The sequence below is a fragment of the Arvicola amphibius genome, chromosome 15 (genome assembly GCF_903992535.2).
Source record: "Arvicola amphibius chromosome 15, mArvAmp1.2, whole genome shotgun sequence".
NCBI lineage: Eukaryota > Metazoa > Chordata > Mammalia > Rodentia > Cricetidae > Arvicola > Arvicola amphibius.
In genome coordinates this window covers 33,221,241-33,238,799 of record NC_052061.1, presented here as the reverse complement: position 1 = coordinate 33,238,799, position 17,559 = coordinate 33,221,241, and the positions used below count along the sequence as shown (strand labels likewise).

General features: G+C 44.0%; 1 protein-coding gene across 1 annotated transcript in view; it reads right to left on the bottom strand.

The window, feature by feature from the left end:
- Atp6v0d1 (ATPase H+ transporting V0 subunit d1) overlaps window positions 1-17,559 on the bottom strand; it is a 44,678-nt gene that overhangs the window by 26,235 nt on the left and 884 nt on the right. The gene's annotated exons all lie outside the window — the stretch shown is intronic.

Here is a 17,559-nt window from a genome sequence, read left to right as displayed (position 1 = left end):
GAAGACCATGAGTAAAATCCTTGGCTTTATCCAGGACCTAATTTCCCAGATAAAATAAGAGGGTTGGAGAAGTTATCCCCAGAAACCTGTCTAGCTCTGCCATATTCTAGTCTGGTCAGGCCCAGGTCACTCTGACACCCTGTAACACAACCTCTGAAGGCCACTCAGAGGCTCCGGTTAGACTGGTGGCCTAGGCACCAACAAAGCAGCCTTGACAAGACTAGTGGCAGATGCAGGAAAGACACTGAGTTCAGACAACAAGATAACAGAGAGGACTCCTCAGAAAGGGGTTTCTTAACCAATCTAATATGAAGTCTTGGCTGAGGTCGAGGCCTGATTTCATTCCCCAAAAGTCTAAGGACAAGCAAGTGCTCTTGGCTAGACCAGAACTGGTCCAGCAATCAGTCAGAGCTTTCCCTCCCAGAACCTTCCCTTGCTGAACATGTCTGTCCTCAGATCAGTCCAGTCCAAGCTCCTGAGTATACCTCCACAGTCCATCAGGAAATCTGCAGGATGCTGGGTATGGATAGGTAGAAAAGGCACCCAGGTTATGAAATAAAGTGATCTTTCATTTTTCTGTTTCTTAGGAGGAGGGAAGAGAGGAAGGGAAGAAAGTCAACCTTGGAATACTGCCTGAGGCAGAAGCAGTGACCTCAATGGAAAGGCCCGCAAATGAGAACAGAGGGTAAGGAAGAAGAGTTGTCAGTCACCTGTTAATGGCACCACTCTTGGCAGAATTAGTGGGCCAACATTGTTGACCTGGAATTTGGTACTATGCTTCTCTCTCTCTCAGAGTTGCTTCCACATATGCATCTGTATGTCCCAAGGAAACTAAGGAGAGTCTGTACTATGGATGAATTCTCGGTGAAATCAGCAAGGGTGGAAAGCTGGTGACCAGTATATTTCTAAGAGCCTAAAAGGCAAGGTCTTGACCTCTGAGGAGCCTCAAGCTCCTACTTGAAACCCTGAAGACATCTTAAAGCTCATAAGATAACACACTGTGGTGGCTGCTGTTACAGCTCTCAGAGATGCCAGAATGGCCTAGATGCAAATAAATGATGGTAGTGTATTAGTCAAGGTTAGAGCATCCTGTACCAGGCATCAGGACAGAATATTAGAGAATGTCCTCTGGTCTTCTTCCTATCCTTGGAAGATGGGACACAGAGAGAAAAGAACAGAAAGAATTAAACAAATATGAGACACTGAACCATGAACCCTACATCTAAGAGGCTAATTGGGGACTTGAGTGACAGAAGTAGAGCCTAGGAGAGAATCCTAAAAGACAGCAGCCATGGGCAGGTGCTGTGTACAACAGAGGACAGGCCCAGCCGTGCTGCTTCTCCCGGCGGCAGAGTGATCCTAGTGCACCCTCTAGTGGCAGAAGGGAGAATGGGTCTGTGGACAACCATGAGAGGATTGGTTCTTGGCGAGAAGAGGGTGCTCCAGCTCCAGTTCCCTCTCAACACATCCTACAAATTTCATCATGCCTCAGATGCTTGGTCTCCATCTCCCCCAACCATCAAGCCCCTGCAGGTATGAGACTGCTGACATCTGCAGAGAGGTGCAGAAATGTGTCATATAGAATGAGAATTTAAGGGGCTGGAGAGCAGTTTAAAGCACTTGCACTTGCAAAGGACCCAGGTTCACCTCCCAGCACCCACATAGTGGCTATAACCATCCCTAACTCCAGTTCCAGGAGATACAACACCTTCTTCTGACCAGAAGTGCGCACGGGGCACATACATACATGCAGACAAAACATCCATACACTTTAAAAAAAAAAAAAAAAAACAAATAGAGGCTTGAGAGATGGCTCAGCAGTTAAGAGATCTATCTAGATGCTCTTCCAGAGGAGCTGGATTCCCAGCACCTACATCAGGGTTCACAACCACCTGCAACTCCAGTTTCAGGAGATGCCATGCCTTTTTCTAGCCTCCTGAAGAACCAAGCAAACATGTGGTTGTGCACAGACAGACATGCAGGCAAAACATCAATACTTATAAAATAAATAATTTAATCAATTAAAAAAACAATGAAAATTTAACTCAGAAGTAGACATGTGTCTGGAAAAGCTAGAATGCATACCAGGACAGTATGAGTCTGGCATGAGAAATTGGTCTACATTGGCACAGATAGTTTCCTGAGGGACAAGGCTAACAGGATGTGGAGGGAAGCTTAGTCACCTCAGCCCTCCACGTGGATTCTTGTTTTCTAGCTCAGCTAGACCCTTCCAAATCTCTATTTCTCTCTCAGAACTGTTTTGTCTCTACTGATACTTATTACTCAGAAATAAGATCTGTGTCACAGTAACCCCTTCAGCATGTAGTCTTAGCTTCTCCCCTAGATTCAAAATCCTAGGACCCTGCTAGTGCCATTGAGTCTATCGCTCATCCAGTCACAAAAAAAAAAAAGTGAGCATCCATTTTGTTTACCATTGCACTGTTGGATTTTGTTGTTTTTCAAGACAGGGTTTCTCTGTGTAATAGTGATGGTTGTCCTGGAACTTGATCTGTAGACCAGGCTGGCCTCAAATTCACTGAGATCCTCCTGCCTCTGCCTCCCAAGTGGCGGGACTAAAGGTGTGCGCCACCACCCGGTAGCACTGTTGAATCTACAAGCAACCATTTGCCAGTGAGTGATCTCTGTTCCACTTTACATACACTCAGCATTAAATAGCTGGCCAAAAGCTGCCCAATACCTAATGCCTGGCCCCAAGAACAAGAGAAATTCTGGTAATCAGAGAGGTCTTTTATTTACTTTGTTTGGTTTTGGCTTTTTTGAGACAGGGTTTCTCTGTGTGGCCCTGGCTGTCCTGGAACTTGCTCTTTAGATCAGACTATTCTCAAATTCACAGAGATCTGCCTACCTCTGCCTCTCAAGTGCTGAGATTAGAGTGCACCACCAAGCCCAGCTGATCAGAGAGGTTTCATAGTCCTGAACCTAAACAGGCATAGATGACTTACCAGGAGAACTGATTAGGAGACCAGAGACAAAACTACTAGAGGCAGACCTGGGCCCTCAGGGATGGTGGTTCTGTTTACCTCATGCCTACTTGCTTTTACGCAAGAGAAACACTGCTATGTTTCATATGATTACCTAAGAAAGTAGGGATTGGTACAATAACACATGCCTATAATTCTAGTACTTGAAAGGATGGAGCAGGAGGATGCTGATTTCAAGTCTGAGCTACATAATGAGACTATCTGAAAATAAACACAAAATAAGGAAATCAGGGAAGGCAGACTATTGCATTAAGATGATTTTATGCAAAAACATTTAAAATAAGTGATTAACAGAACATAGTGGTGCATGCCTGTAAACCCAGCACTCAGAAGAAAGAGTCAGGAGGATCACTGCCACTGAGTCCAACCCTGACTACAAAGTGAGACCTTGTTTTGAAAACAAACAAAATGGAAAAATAAACAAATAAGGTGTTGAGGCATTTCCCTTTCTGCCACCCAGAAAGCCTACTACAGGGTCCTCAATAACTGACATTTGCCTATTTTAAGTGGCTGCCTTTAAAATCCCATACAAGAATTTAGACACTGCTTCCATCTCACAAGCCAGGCCCAAGACATTGTTGAGTAAATCCAAGAGAAAGTATATTATCACTTGCCATAACAAGTTCTGACGGGCCTTCCTGGAGCAGCTTGTGTTTCAAAGCACACTCTTACTGGCTTGACCATAAACAGCCACCCAGATAAAATTGGGTGAAAGTATACACTAGTGCAAGATGTAATCTAACAGGAAATTAGGAATGGGGATGGAGAGGCAAAGGAAAGAAAAAAAATGGCCAGGCAAGACAAAACTTGCCCAGGGCAACTGTATTAGGTCAGGGACCCTGGGACTCTAGCCTGGGAATAATAAGAAGTCTAGGCCTGGCTTGGGCCCTAAAATATTACCTAGATTCTAAGATTTCAGGTGTAAGGAAAAAGGGCTTGAAGAAGAGGGCACCAGATCTCATTATAGATGGCTGTGAGCTACCATGTGGCTGCTGGGATTTGAACTCAGGACCTCTGGAAGAGCAGTCAGTGCTCTTAACCTCTGAGCCATCTCTCCAGCCCCCTAACAATGTATTTCTAAATCAGCACTTAAAACACTTACTGCAGCCGGGCAATGATGGCACATGCCTTTAATCCCAGCACTTGTGAGGCAGAGGCAGGAGGATCTCAGTGAATTCAAAGATAGACTGGTCTACAGAGCAAGTTCCAGGACAGCCGAGACTGTTACACAAAGAAACCCTGTCTCAAAAAAAAAAAAAAAAAAAAAAAAAAGGCTAGTGTTCCACTGTAAGAGCACTGCATGGCTTAGCTACTACCCTATGCTCATCTATAAGACACAATCACAAAATGGGGTTAAAGGGTCATACAGCACAGATACAGGCAGTGTTTTGACAAGATGACGATTTTGCCTGACTGGTGATGCACATCTGTAATCCAAGCACCTGAAAGATGGAGAAAGGAGGATCAGAAGTTCAAGGTCATCTTATTCTACATAGCAAATTCAGGCCAGCCTACACTACACTGAGACCAGACAACCTCAAAATCCAAAGCAGACCAACAACAAAAACTGTGTGTGTAGATATAGATATATGTCCATATGTATGTATCAAAAAACAAGGAACAGAGTTGAAGAGATAGCTCAGAGGTTAAGAGCACTAACTGCTCTTCCAGAGGTCCTGAGTTCAAATCCCAGCAACCATATATATGATGGCTCAAAACCATCTGTACTGAGTTCTGGTGCCCTCTTCTGGCCCATAGGCATACATGCAGGCAGAATACTGTATACACAATAAATAAAAACAAATCTTTAAAATAAAAAAAATCTAAAAGAAAGAAACAAAACAAGAAACAAACATACACCCCATAATCACACTGAGAGATATCAGCAATCGAGGAAAGGGAAATTCCAGCATATTTCTCACTCTGCCTTGTTGCTAAATTAGGCCCCATGCCAGATGTCTTTGTTAGGCCACACTTGCCCACATTTAGCCCACAGTTACGACTTTTCTCTAGTCACCTGGAAGAACTCATGAGCAGGATTGGGCTTCTAAGGCAGGCTGCCCTGGCTGCAAGCCTAGAAATAGCTAAGAATGTCAATCTCCTTCCAGCCAGTGTACTGATGATTTCCAGATTGGTATCTTAATTGAGTGCTACTTCCCCACATGCCTACCGGACTCCTTCCTTACACATCTAAGAGGCAATGCCTCCTCTTCTACCATTCTATCCACACTCAAGCTGGTTTATCCTCAGGGGTCCCCCACCTCAGAAACAGCTTCAGGGTTTATCTGAGTCTTTCTTGAAGTCAAAAGTCTGACTTCCAATACCTTTTACCTGATATCTAACAAAAGCAGGTTTCATCCCCTTTTGGATCTCTAACCCAGTCCTTCACCCCCTTCGTTCATGCTATCACCCAAGGCCACCATCCTCTAGTCTGACTTCTGAGAATCCAGAGCAGGTTTCTGTTTATAGCCTACAACCAATCCCGACCTCCTCCATAACTCCCCTCTGCTTCGTCTAGAAAAAGATAAAGGTCCAGAAGGCTCACAGCAGTTTCTGTCTCTCCCTAGCCTCTATCCCCAGTTTAGATATCTCATTCTCTAGAGGAGCAGAAGCAGCAGCAAGTTAGAAGAAAGCAATCAAAGCAGCAGGCACAGTCATCAGTGATTCATCCATACCAGATCCTTGATCCTTGGGCACCAAGGTCTCTTCATACAATGAAATCATTGCCCAAGGTAACTGGAACAACACGGATCCTCAAATACTGAGAGAAAAGCTTCAGGCATTTATGAGGCTCAGTCTCTAACTGAATCACATTTATTCCCTTCCTTCCAGAGTATAAAATATCCTTGGGTTATTGCCTTCTGTAGACATTTCTCCAATGACCCCTGAACACCTCTCTTGTTGTTCACTAGATTCTTAGGACGGTGACATCTCTTCTTTTGAAGCACATATGACTCTGATGCATTGAGGACTGAGACAGCTAATCTTGCTATCTAAGCTGTAGTCATCTCATTTCAGAAACCCTGTTTAGTCTCCTTTGGCAAACAAAATGAAACACATAAATATTTTCACGCATAATAAATTGCAATAAAGAAACTGCAGTAAAAGCAGGGCCCATACCTTTAACCCTAGCACTTGGGAGGTAGAGGCAGGCTATTTTTTGAGTTCAAGGTCAACTTGGTCTACAGAGAGTTTCAGGATAGCCGAGGATAAATCTTGCCTCAAAACAAAAACAAAACAAAAAGAAATTATTTTGTGTTTGTGGTTTTGTTTGAGACAAGGTGTGCTTATGAGTCAAAGTTGGCCTTGAACTCATTGCCTTCCTTCCTACCTCAGTATCCCAAGCACTAGGCTGAAATAAAAGGTCTGTGCCCCATGCCTTTATGTTTACACTCACTGTGGCTGCGCAAACATGAGCATGCACGCAGATCAGAGGAAAGGAGTGGGAGTCAGTTCTTTTCTTTCACCACGTCAGTTCTGAGGTCGAACACAGGCAGTTAGGGTTGGAGCCATCAAATTGGCCAGCAACTCTTTACAAATTTTTTTAAAGATTTATTTTTATTTTATGTGTATGAGTTCTTTGTCTGCATGTATATGTGTGCACCAGTTGCATCCCTGGTGCCTTCAGACGCCAGAAGAAGGCACAGGATTCCCTGGAACTAGAGTTACTGATGGTTGTAAGCCACCATGTGAGTGCTGGGAACCCTGGTCCCCTACAATAGCAACAAGTGCACTTAACTGTTGAGCCATCTTTCTAGTTCCCAGACAGCAACTTTTTTTAAAAAAAGATTTATTTATATATGTGAGTGCTCTACCTGCATGTACACCTCTATGCCAGAAGAGGGCATCAGAACCCACTATAGATGGTTGTAAGCCACCATGTGGGTGCTGGAAATTGAACTCAGGACCTCTGGAAGAGCAGCCAATGCTCTTAACCGCTGAGCCATCTCTCCAGTCCCAGCCATCAACTCCTAAGACATTTCCCATACACTGACTTTAGTCAAAGCTAATCATCTTTCTCTTTCTAAAAATCTTAACTTTCATTCCTCTTGACCATATGTACTTCTGAGGTACCCATGGCCTTCCACACACCAGCAGGACATCAATCCAAACACAGGCCCTGCACATACTTCATGTGTTCTACTCCTAGTTGTAAAGCTTCTCTGATATGATGTATTTTTGTTCTGATAAGTCTAATGTCACTAATTCTTCCTCAGGTGTTCTCACTTGCTTAACTAAATTATTTATTTATTTATTTATTTATTTATTTTTGGTACTGGCTTTATTGATATTAACTCATTTACCATATAACATGCCCATTTAAAGTGTAAAGTACATGCCAACAGGCGGTGGTGGTGCACGCCTTTAATCCCAGCACTCGGGAGGCAGAGGCAGGCAGATCCCAGTGAGTTCCAGGCCAACCAGGACTGTTACACAGAGAAACCCTGTCTTGAAAAATGGGGCGAGGGTAGCCAGGCATGGTGTCACATACCTTTAATCTCAGCACTCAGGAGGAAGAAGGCAGTTGGATTTTTTTGAGTTCAAGGTCAGTCTGGTCTACAGATTGAGTTCCAAGACAACCAGGGCTACATAGAGAAACCCTGTCTCCAAAAACAAACAAAAAGTGTGAAGTACCAGTTTTCAGTTTTCGCTCATCACAACCAGAACATTTTCATCACCCTGAAGGTCCTCTCTGGGGTTACCGATCTCGCAGGGCCTTTGGTCACTTAACAGTATTCCTTCTTCATCCCACTCCCAACTCTGCTTAACTGAAGAACTTTCTGGAGAAGGAAGGGTCTAATCTCTGGTCTCTATTCTGATTCTCTTTGGGGGACTTTGGTTACAACTCTACTGCAGTCCCCAAAGCTGTCTTTCAAGATCACATCTTACACACTGGCTGGCTCATGGATGCTCGACTCATGTCACTCCCCACCCTGTCCTTCTCGTACATCATTTCATCCTGTCATCTACACACTCATGTAACCCACACCAAACGTAATTCCTTGCTTCTTTCTTTCTTTCTTTTTTTTAGACAGAGTCTCATATAGTCTAAACTGGCTCAAAATTGCTACATAGCTGAGGAATGGCTTTGAACCCCTGATAACCCTGCTTTCCCAACACCAAGTGCTGGGATTACAGGTGAGCACTACCACAGACTCAGCTTTTTTACCTCCCTCATTCTTTCTAGCTCAGTCTCATCTTATCTCTTCCTAAAATTCCCAGTCAATGTCTGAGCAAATTGTCATCACCTCTGGTTGGATGGCTATAAGAACCTACAGATTGGGGCTGGAAAATGAGTTCAGCAGTTAAGAGCGCTTACTACTCTTTAAGAAGAACTGAGTTCAATTCCCAGCACTCACATGGCAGCTCACACAACCACTGTTAGAAGATCCATCATCCTCTTCTGACCTCTAAGGGCACCAGGTATGCACATGGTGTGCAGACATACAGTCAAGCAAAACACTCATATACAGAAGAAGAAGAGGAGGAGGAGGAGGAAGAGGAAGAGGAGGAGGAGGAGGAGGAAGAGGAAGAGGAGGAGGAGGAAGCAGGAGGAAGCAGCAGCAGCAGCAGCAGCAGCAGCACCACCACCACCACCACCACCACCACCTACAGTTCTTTCTCCTCTATAGTAGTCTTTATCACCAGCCTACTTCCAATGACAGTTACCTTTAAAAGTCAAGTTCAGTAGTTTTACTTTCCCATACACTAAACTCAAGGTCCTCTGGCTTTTGCATCTTTCAAGAGTTGATTTCTGTTTAACTTTTCATCCATATTCCTGGTCATTCCACAATTAATCAACGCCAGTTGACATGTAACTAATGAAGGACAACATCAACATCTGTAAACTCAGTTTCATAAAATTGCTGAACTAGCCAAACCCAGCCAGGATTTCCAGTGTTTCTTCACATCAGACTATCTCTTATGAAATAATGTGAGACCACAGAAGGAAATGTGAAGAGAAATTACACCAGAGCAAAGAGGAATCTACGTACTTTTGAGGGGCTGTGGGGATAGCCCAGTTGGTAAAGTGCCTGTGGTGCAAGCATGGGGATCTGAGTTTAGGTTGCCAGCACCCACCATTAAAAAAAATCTGAGCATGGTGTCAGAGTCTGCAACCCTAGTACTTGGATGGTGGGAGTAGACAGAGCTCATTAACCATCCAGCCTAGATATAGTGATGAGTACCAGGGTCAGTGAGAAACCCTGTCTCAAAAACTAAGGTGGAGAGCAATCAAGAAAGACACCTGAGCCAGTTCTGGTGGCACATGAATTCATCCTGATACTTGGAGGCAGAAACAGGTGGATCTCCTTGAGTTCTAGGCCAGCCTGATCTAAAGAGAAAATTCCAGGATAGCCAGTACTACATAGAGAAACCCAATCTCAAAAAACACACAAAGACACTTCTACATGCAAGCATATACATGTGAATGAGTACCCCACATGCATACACACACACACACACACACACATCCACATAAAAGCACCTATCTCATACACACACAAACACTAGAAAACAAGTATTCTGAAAAATAAGCAGCACAGCTGTCTTAGGATTTCTATTGCTGCAATGAAACATCATAACCAAAAAGCAGGTTGGGGAGGAAAGGATTTATTTGGCTTACACTTCCATCTCACTGTTCATCACTGAAGGATGACCAAAATCAGGACAGGAACTCAAGCACGGCAGGAACTGATGTAGAGGCCTTGGTGAGGTGCAGTTTACTGGCTTGCTTCCCATGGCTTGCTTTCTTATAGAACCCAAGACCATAAGCCCTGGGATGGCACCACCCACAGGGCACTGGGCCCTCCCCCAGTGATCACTAATTGAGAAAATGCATTATAGCTGGATCCCATGGAGGCATTTCCTCAACTAAGGCTCCTTCCTCTCTGATGATTCTAGCCTGTGTCAAGTTGACACCCAAACCCAGCCAGTACAACATCTTATATGAGGGCTTCAACCATAGCACCAAGTAGCTAACTCACTGGCTGTGAAAAACTATCCTCAGGACCATTTAGTCCATGTGAAAGATGAGAAAACTATAGGGCTATTCTTCTCACCTGTTCATATGAGACAAGAGGGAGGAAATGTCCTAACTGGCCCAAAGGCCATGTAAAGCCCCCATTCTGGATTAGAAAACTTGCATTCAGGTCGTCATTAGCTGGGTGTACAGCATTATCCAGAAAGCCATTTGCTTTTCTGTGTTTTCCAAGTTTCTGAGGGACAAGAACACTAAATTACCAGAGAAAAACCTATGACTGGCCTAGTAGTGATGAGAACCCCTAGGATTCAGGTTGTCATCTCTAAATATTATTTTCCAATAAACAAAACCATATCTCTTGAAAGAAACAGTGACTATACTTTTAGGTCAAGAAATGTTCATGTGATTAAAATACTGACATCTCAGGTGGTAAGTGCATAAGGCATACAGAAAGCCCAGGGTGATGGCACACACCTGTAACTCCAGCACTCAGGAAATGTAAAGAGGACTACAAGTTGAGGCTCGCCTGGGTTGTACTTCAAGACCCTATCTCCAAAAAGTCTTGAGGGGTTAAAAAAAAATTCCTAGGAGGCTGGGGATATGGTTCACTGAATAAAATGTTTACTATGCAAGCATAAGAATTGAGTTCAGAGCCCAGCACTCACATAAGAGCAAGGCATAATAGTACACACATGTAACCCCAGTGCTGGGGGAAAGCGCAAAAATAAGTGAATCTCCGGTGCTCTCTACCTAACCAGTATAATAGATAAAATGGCAAGTCCCAGGTTTGGGGAAAAATCCTGTCTCAAAAAAAAATTAGAGATGATAGAGGAAGAAGTTGTCCTGTTTCTACACGTGCATGCACAGGTGAGCAAGAGGAAGATGTTGTCCTGTTTCTACACGTGCATGCACAGGTGAGCACAAAAATGCACTCACATATGCAATATATTCCTCCCAACACACACACAACTTGGCAACCAAGCCTAATAAACTCCTACTAACCAAGAGACAATTTTAACATCAATAGGTTAACTGATATAAGTTTAAGAAATAAGATTCATTAGTTTTATTATGCATGTGTATATGTGTTCATGTGTCTATCTACATGTATGCATATGGTGTAGAAACCAGAGGTCAATGCCAGGTGTCTTCCTTAGCCACTTTCCATCTTATTTTTGGAGACTCTTACTAAACTTGGAGCTCGCCAATTGGCTAGACTGGTTGACCAGCAAGCATCGGGGTCTACTTGTCTCCTCCATGCACTGGGGTTACAAAGGTTCACTGGGAATCTCGTTTTTATATGGATGCTGGGGAGCTGAACTCAGGTACTCATGCTTGTGTGGTGTCTTAGGGTTCCTATTGCTGTGATAAAACACCATGACCAGAGTAACTTGTGGAGAAAAGGGTTGATCTGGCTTACACATCCACATAACTATTTATCATCAAAGGAAGTCAGGACAGGAATTCAAGCAGAGCAGGAACCTGGAGGCAGGAGCTGACAGAGAAGCCATAGAGGGGTTCTGATTACTAACTTGCTCCCTCTGGTCTGCTTTCTTATAGAATCTGGGACCACCAGCCCAGGGGTGGCTCCACCCTCAATGGAATGGGTCCTCCCACATCAATCACTAATTAAGAAAATGCTCTACAACAAGCTTGTTGCCTGCAATATAAAGTCATTTTCTTTTTTCTTTTTTTTTTTGGTTTTTCGAGACAGGGTTTCCATGTAGTTTCTAGAGCCTGTCCTGGAGTTAGCTCTTGTAGACCAGGCTGGCCTCGAACTCAGAGATCCGCCTGCCTCTGCCTCCCGAGTGCTGGGATTAAAGGCGTGCGCCACCACCGCCCGGCCTAAAGTCATTTTCTTAACTGAGGCTTCCTCCTCTCTGATGACTCTAGCTTGCTGACATAAAAAGCCAGGCAGTGGTGGTGCATGCCTTTAATCCCAGCACTCGGGAGGCAGAGGCAGGCGGATCTCTGTGAGTTCGAGGCCAGACTGATCTACAAGAACTAGTTCCAGGACAGGCTCCAAAGCTACAGAGAAACCCTGTCTCGAAAAACTAAAAAAACCACAAAAAAAAGTAGTCAGTACATCTGGGCAATGTGGTGGCGCATGCCTTTAATCCTAGCACTTGGGAGGCAGAGACAGGCAGATGGATCTCTGTGAGTTCGAGGTCAGCCTGGTCTACAGAGCAAGTTCCAGGACAGGCTCCAAAGCTACAGTAAAAACTTGTCTTGAAAAACCAAATAAATAAACAAACAAATAAGCAACAAAGCTAGCCAGTACCAGTACATGTGGCATGCACTTTTACCAGCTGAGCTGTATTTTGAGGCTTTCATTAGTGTTATGATAAACAAACCTCATTTGTCATCTTTGAATAATGTTTAAGGACTCATTTCATCCATCCATCCATTCATTTCTGAGAAAGGGTCTCATGGATCCTAGGCTGGACTTGAACTCACTATGTAACCAAGGGTGATCTAGAACTTCTGATTTTTCTGACTTCACCTCTGGAGGACTGGGATTACAGATATATGCCATAATATGTTTTTGTGGTCTTGGGACTCAAAGCAGGGTCTTGTACATGATGGCAAACAATATCAATTTAGTTACATCCCCAGGCCAAGAATTCATTATTTTAAAAGCTAGTGAATGTGGGACTCAATAATCCTAGTATCTCCTATATAGACTGTATTTCAAAGTAACCAAATAACTGATCATTAAAAGCTCCCACTGCTGGGTATAGTTGTGCATGTCTTTAATTCCAGCACTCAGGAGGAAAAGGCAAACAAATCTCTGTGAGTTTGAGGCCAGCCTACAAAGAGAGTTCCAGGAAAGCCAGGGCTACGCAGAGAGATCCTGTCTCAAAAATAGATATAGATAGATAGATAGATAGATAGACAGACAGACAGACAGACAGACAGACAGACACATCGATCAATCTCAGACATAAAACCATTCATGCAAGCAACTGCGGAAGAAAAGAGAAGCAGAGCATCAGTTACTGTGTGAATATGAAATGTCCCCTCCCAGGCTCATGTATTGATGAGCTGATCTCTAGCTAGTAGAGCTACTTCGGAGGTGTTAGGAAGTAGGGACTAACGGAAAGAAATAAGTCAATGAGGACAGAGCTTTGAAAGCTGTACTTGGCCATGGGCCTCTTCCTTTGACACCCTTTGCTTCCTGACCACCATAAGGTAAGCAGCACTAGTTCTCCCTGTCCTTAATCCCCATCCTCACCGCAGTCTAGAGACTGTGCAGCCTGCTGAACATGTACTGAAGCTTCTAAAGCCATGAGCTGAAATTCCTTCCTCACATACATTCTCAGATGTGTGTGTGTGTGTGTGTACAGTTACACACTTGCTATAGCATGCCCACAGGAGTCAGTGGACAACCTTGTGTCAGCCCTCACGTTCCACTGGTTTTGAGTCAGAGAGTCTTATTGCTTGTTACTAAGTTCAACAGGCTAGGCAGCCTGCAAACTCCTGGAGATTCTCTTGTCTCTGCCTCCCATCTCCCCATAGGAGCATTGAGATTACAGACATACACTAACATGCCTGGCTTTATGTGGGTTCCACAGAACCGAACACAGGTCCTCAAACCTGCTTGATAAAAAGAATACAATGTAATATAATCACCATTTTGCTTTTTTGTTTTGTGGGGGTTTTTTTGTTTTTGAGACAGGGTTTCTCTGTGTAGCCCTGGCTGTCTTAGAACTCACTCTGTAGACCAGGCTGGCCTTGAATACTGAGCTTTGCCTGCCTTCCTCTACCTTCTGGATTCTGGGATTAAAGGTGTGTACCTCCACCCAGAAGGGATGGTTCTTTTTCATACTCTTGAAGAGAGAGATACAACGTACAATATGGAATAAATGGGCATTGGGCATCTTAAAGAGACAGTTCTATCAGAGGGGGAAGTCAATGGAGCAGATACCCTGCTGGAGTGGGTACAATACTTGTCATATATTTCCTGTTCTGTTCTGTTTGAGTCAGGATCTCAAGCCTGTCTTGAACTCATGATTCTCTAACCTTCTTGAGTGTGGGATTACAGAACCACACCATTGCACCTGTCTTGCAAAGCAAACAAACACCCTTAGTCCTGCCTCTGCCTTCTGGAAACTGCCCAACACCTGAAACATTCTCTTTAAAATCTATATCACGCTAGATCATGCCTAAAGCTCTTATTGGGGAGCCGGGTGTGGTAGCGCAAACCTTTAATCCCAGTACTTCAGAGGAAGAGGCAGAGAGATCTTTGAGTTAAGAGGCCAGCCTGATCTACATAATGAGCTCTAGAATAGCCAGGGTTACACAAAGAAACCCTGTCTCAAAACAAAAAAAAAAAGTACCACTCTGTAGAGGTCAGAAGACAACTGTTGGAGCTGGTCTTAGGGATTGAACTCAGTCATCTGGCTTGGCAGCAAGTGCCTTTACATGCTGAACTAGCTCACTGGCCCTCTTCTTTGCTTCTGATTATGTTCTGCCCTTAAAAGTCCTGTGCATCTCCAACATACAAAGTCCCTGGGATACCAAACCTAAGTCAAGAAATTTCTGGAAAAGTATCCTTGATGAGGAGCCACACTCCTGGCAAAGGCGACTGACTGCAGACAGGTTGGCATCTTCCTGCTGAAGTGCAGTCATGTTTCTCCAGTATTATCTCAACGAACAGGGAGATCACATCTATACGTTAAAGAAATTTGACCCGATGGGACAACAGACTTGCTCTGCCCATCCTGCTCGCTTTTCCCGACACGACAAATACTCAAGACACCAAATCACCATCAAGAAACGCTTCAAGGTGCTCATGACCCAGCACAACCGCGTCCTGTTCTCTGAGAGTTCGTTAATTTCATCTGCTGCCCACCCCCAGGCGGATTATCAGTAACCAAATGCATTAATCCATGAGCAGGGACGCCTTCCCGTACTGTTTGGACTCCTATCTCACCACGTGATTGAGTCTATCGTAATGGGCATCTCCCGTAAAAGGAACAGTCTTAACTTTGTTTTTCATGCTTTGAATTAATGCCAGGTTATTAAAGATAGAATGACTTGGGAAAAAAAAAAGTATCCTTGACAAATACCACCAGAGTAATGCCTGAATGGAGGGGATGACATTCTGGTCAACCATGGCCAGAGTTTCAGTGATGAGGTTGGCAGCCACCTATGGAACCTCACATCTGTAAACCCAGCACTTGCGAGGATTACTGCTAATTCCTGTCAAGCCTATGCTATATGGTAAATTCTAAGTCAGCCTGGGCTACAGAGTGAGACCCTGTCCCAGAAAACAAACTAACTAACTAACTAATAAGGGGCTGAAGACATGGTGCAGCAATTAAGAGCACTGGCTGCTCTTCCATTCAATTCCCAGCATGGTTCACAGTCCCCTATAACGCAGCTCCTTCTGTGGCCTCCAACGGGAGGTACCCAAACTCACATCCACATGTATACACATACATAACTTTAAAAAATAAACACATGCCAGATGGTGGTGGCACCCACCTTTAATCCCAGCACGCACTTGGGGGGAAGCAGAGACGACAGGTGGATCTCTGTAAGTTTGAAGCCAGCCTGGTCTATAGAGCGAGTTCCAGGACAGGCTCCAAAGCCACAGAGAAACCCTGTCTCGAAGAAACAAAAAATAAAAACCCACAAAAACATAAAAACAATTACAGCTATTTAGGAGGCTAAAAGGGAGGGGAGGATCACAATATCAAAGCCAGCCTAGGCTACAGAGTACAAACCAGCCAGTGTAAGTTAGAGAGACTGCCTCAAAATAAAAGTAAAAAAGATGGCTGAAAGCCGGGCAGTGGTGGCTGCGCACGTCTTTAATCCCAGTACTCAGGAGGCAGAGGCAGGCGGATCTCTGAGTCTGAAGCCAGCCTGTTCTAGAGAGTAAAGTTCCTGGACAGCCTGTGTCGAAAACAAAACAACAACAACAAAAAGAGGGCTAGGGACTACAGTTCGGTGGTTAAACTACTTTCCAAGTATCTACAGGACTCAAATCATAATACTGGAAAAAAGAAGGTGGTAGTGGGGCAGTGCTTGTGGGGAAGAAGAAAGCAGAGAGAACAGCAAGGTAAGTAACAGACAATATAAACTAACATTTCCTGAATTCGGACTTTGTCTTTAGCCCTTACTGGGTTGTTGGTGCTGGGCTGTGTTTTACACAAAGTAGCACTGTGATCATCCATCTCACAGCCTTTATGAGATAGATGCTGCTTAAATGCCAGATGAAGAGTTGTATGTCCAGAGATGTTAAACCATTTGTCTACAGGAATTCAGCACTTGGCAGGTTGACTCTGAAGTCCGATCACCTCTGTGTATACTGTGTGTAAAGGAGAAGGGTAAACCAGGCGGTAGTAGCCAAAAAAAAAAAAAAAAAAAAAAAAGGAGAAGGGTATGTGTGAAAGAGCAAGGGTCCCTAAATGCCACCCTGAAAGTTTGGATTATGTTACACAAGAGGACCATTGCTAAACAGTTCGGCACAAAGAATGCCCTAATATGTTTATTATTGATGATGGGTATCTGCTGGAAAGACAGGAACACAGGTTCCCAGAAACTCCACAGGGGAGCAGGCAGCAGTTGGAGTAAGGAAAGACAGAAGAGAAGCCAAAACAGAGAAATAATGTTCACCTTTGCATTTACCCAAACAAGGATCTTCCTCAAAGAAAAAGTTAAACATCTTTGTAACAGGGAAAACAAAGAATCTTCCTCCAGTTCTAGTCAATTCATAGAACTTATGTTAAGTGCCAAGTAGGCATTAGGCCATGCCCCAGGCAGCCTCTCTATTTCTCCTCTTCTAACAGTGGAGTCAAACTAGGGTCATGGCTGGTTCCCACAACCCAGCATCTTGACGTATCCTCTCCTCCCCATTTCACTCAGATAATGAAGGTGAACAACCCTCCTTGCAGGTTAACATGAAAACCATAACACGCACTGATGACTCTAACGTCAGTAAGTGTCCTATTATTGTGACACTATTTTTCACTTGACAGGTCTAGTTTTCAAGGTAAACAGTATTTGGATGAGTTCAATTTAACTCCAGAAGTATTTGACCAAAAGGTTCTAAACAGGGTGAAACACCAAGCCTCCTCCTCCAGCTAGAAGTATTTTTCTTCAAAGGAATCATTTAGGACGAAGAGGCAGGAAGTCACATCCCCACCCTTCACTACCACCAGGTTGGAGGGTCTGGAATTAGGGACAGCTCTAACGTAGGACATTTGCTACAGATGGGCCTGAATGTCATCTTCCTTTAGAGTACTGGCTCGCTATCTTCCTAATACCTGCGACCATATGACCATATAATACAGTGACAAATGTTGTGGTGACCCCCAACTATAAAATTATTTTCGTTGCTACTTCAGAACAGTAATTTTGCTACTGTAATGAATCATGACGTAAATATTTGTGTTTCCCAATGGTCTTAGGCAACCTGTGACCTATCCCGGGGGGAGGGAGGGTCGCAACGCACCTGTTGAGAACCGCTGCTCTAGATCCAGTGTTATGAAAGGAGAATTGAGTTTCTGTCACTCTTGTGTAAGAAACTGTTGTCTCAACAGGCATGGCCTCTCGCTGGGGGTGGGA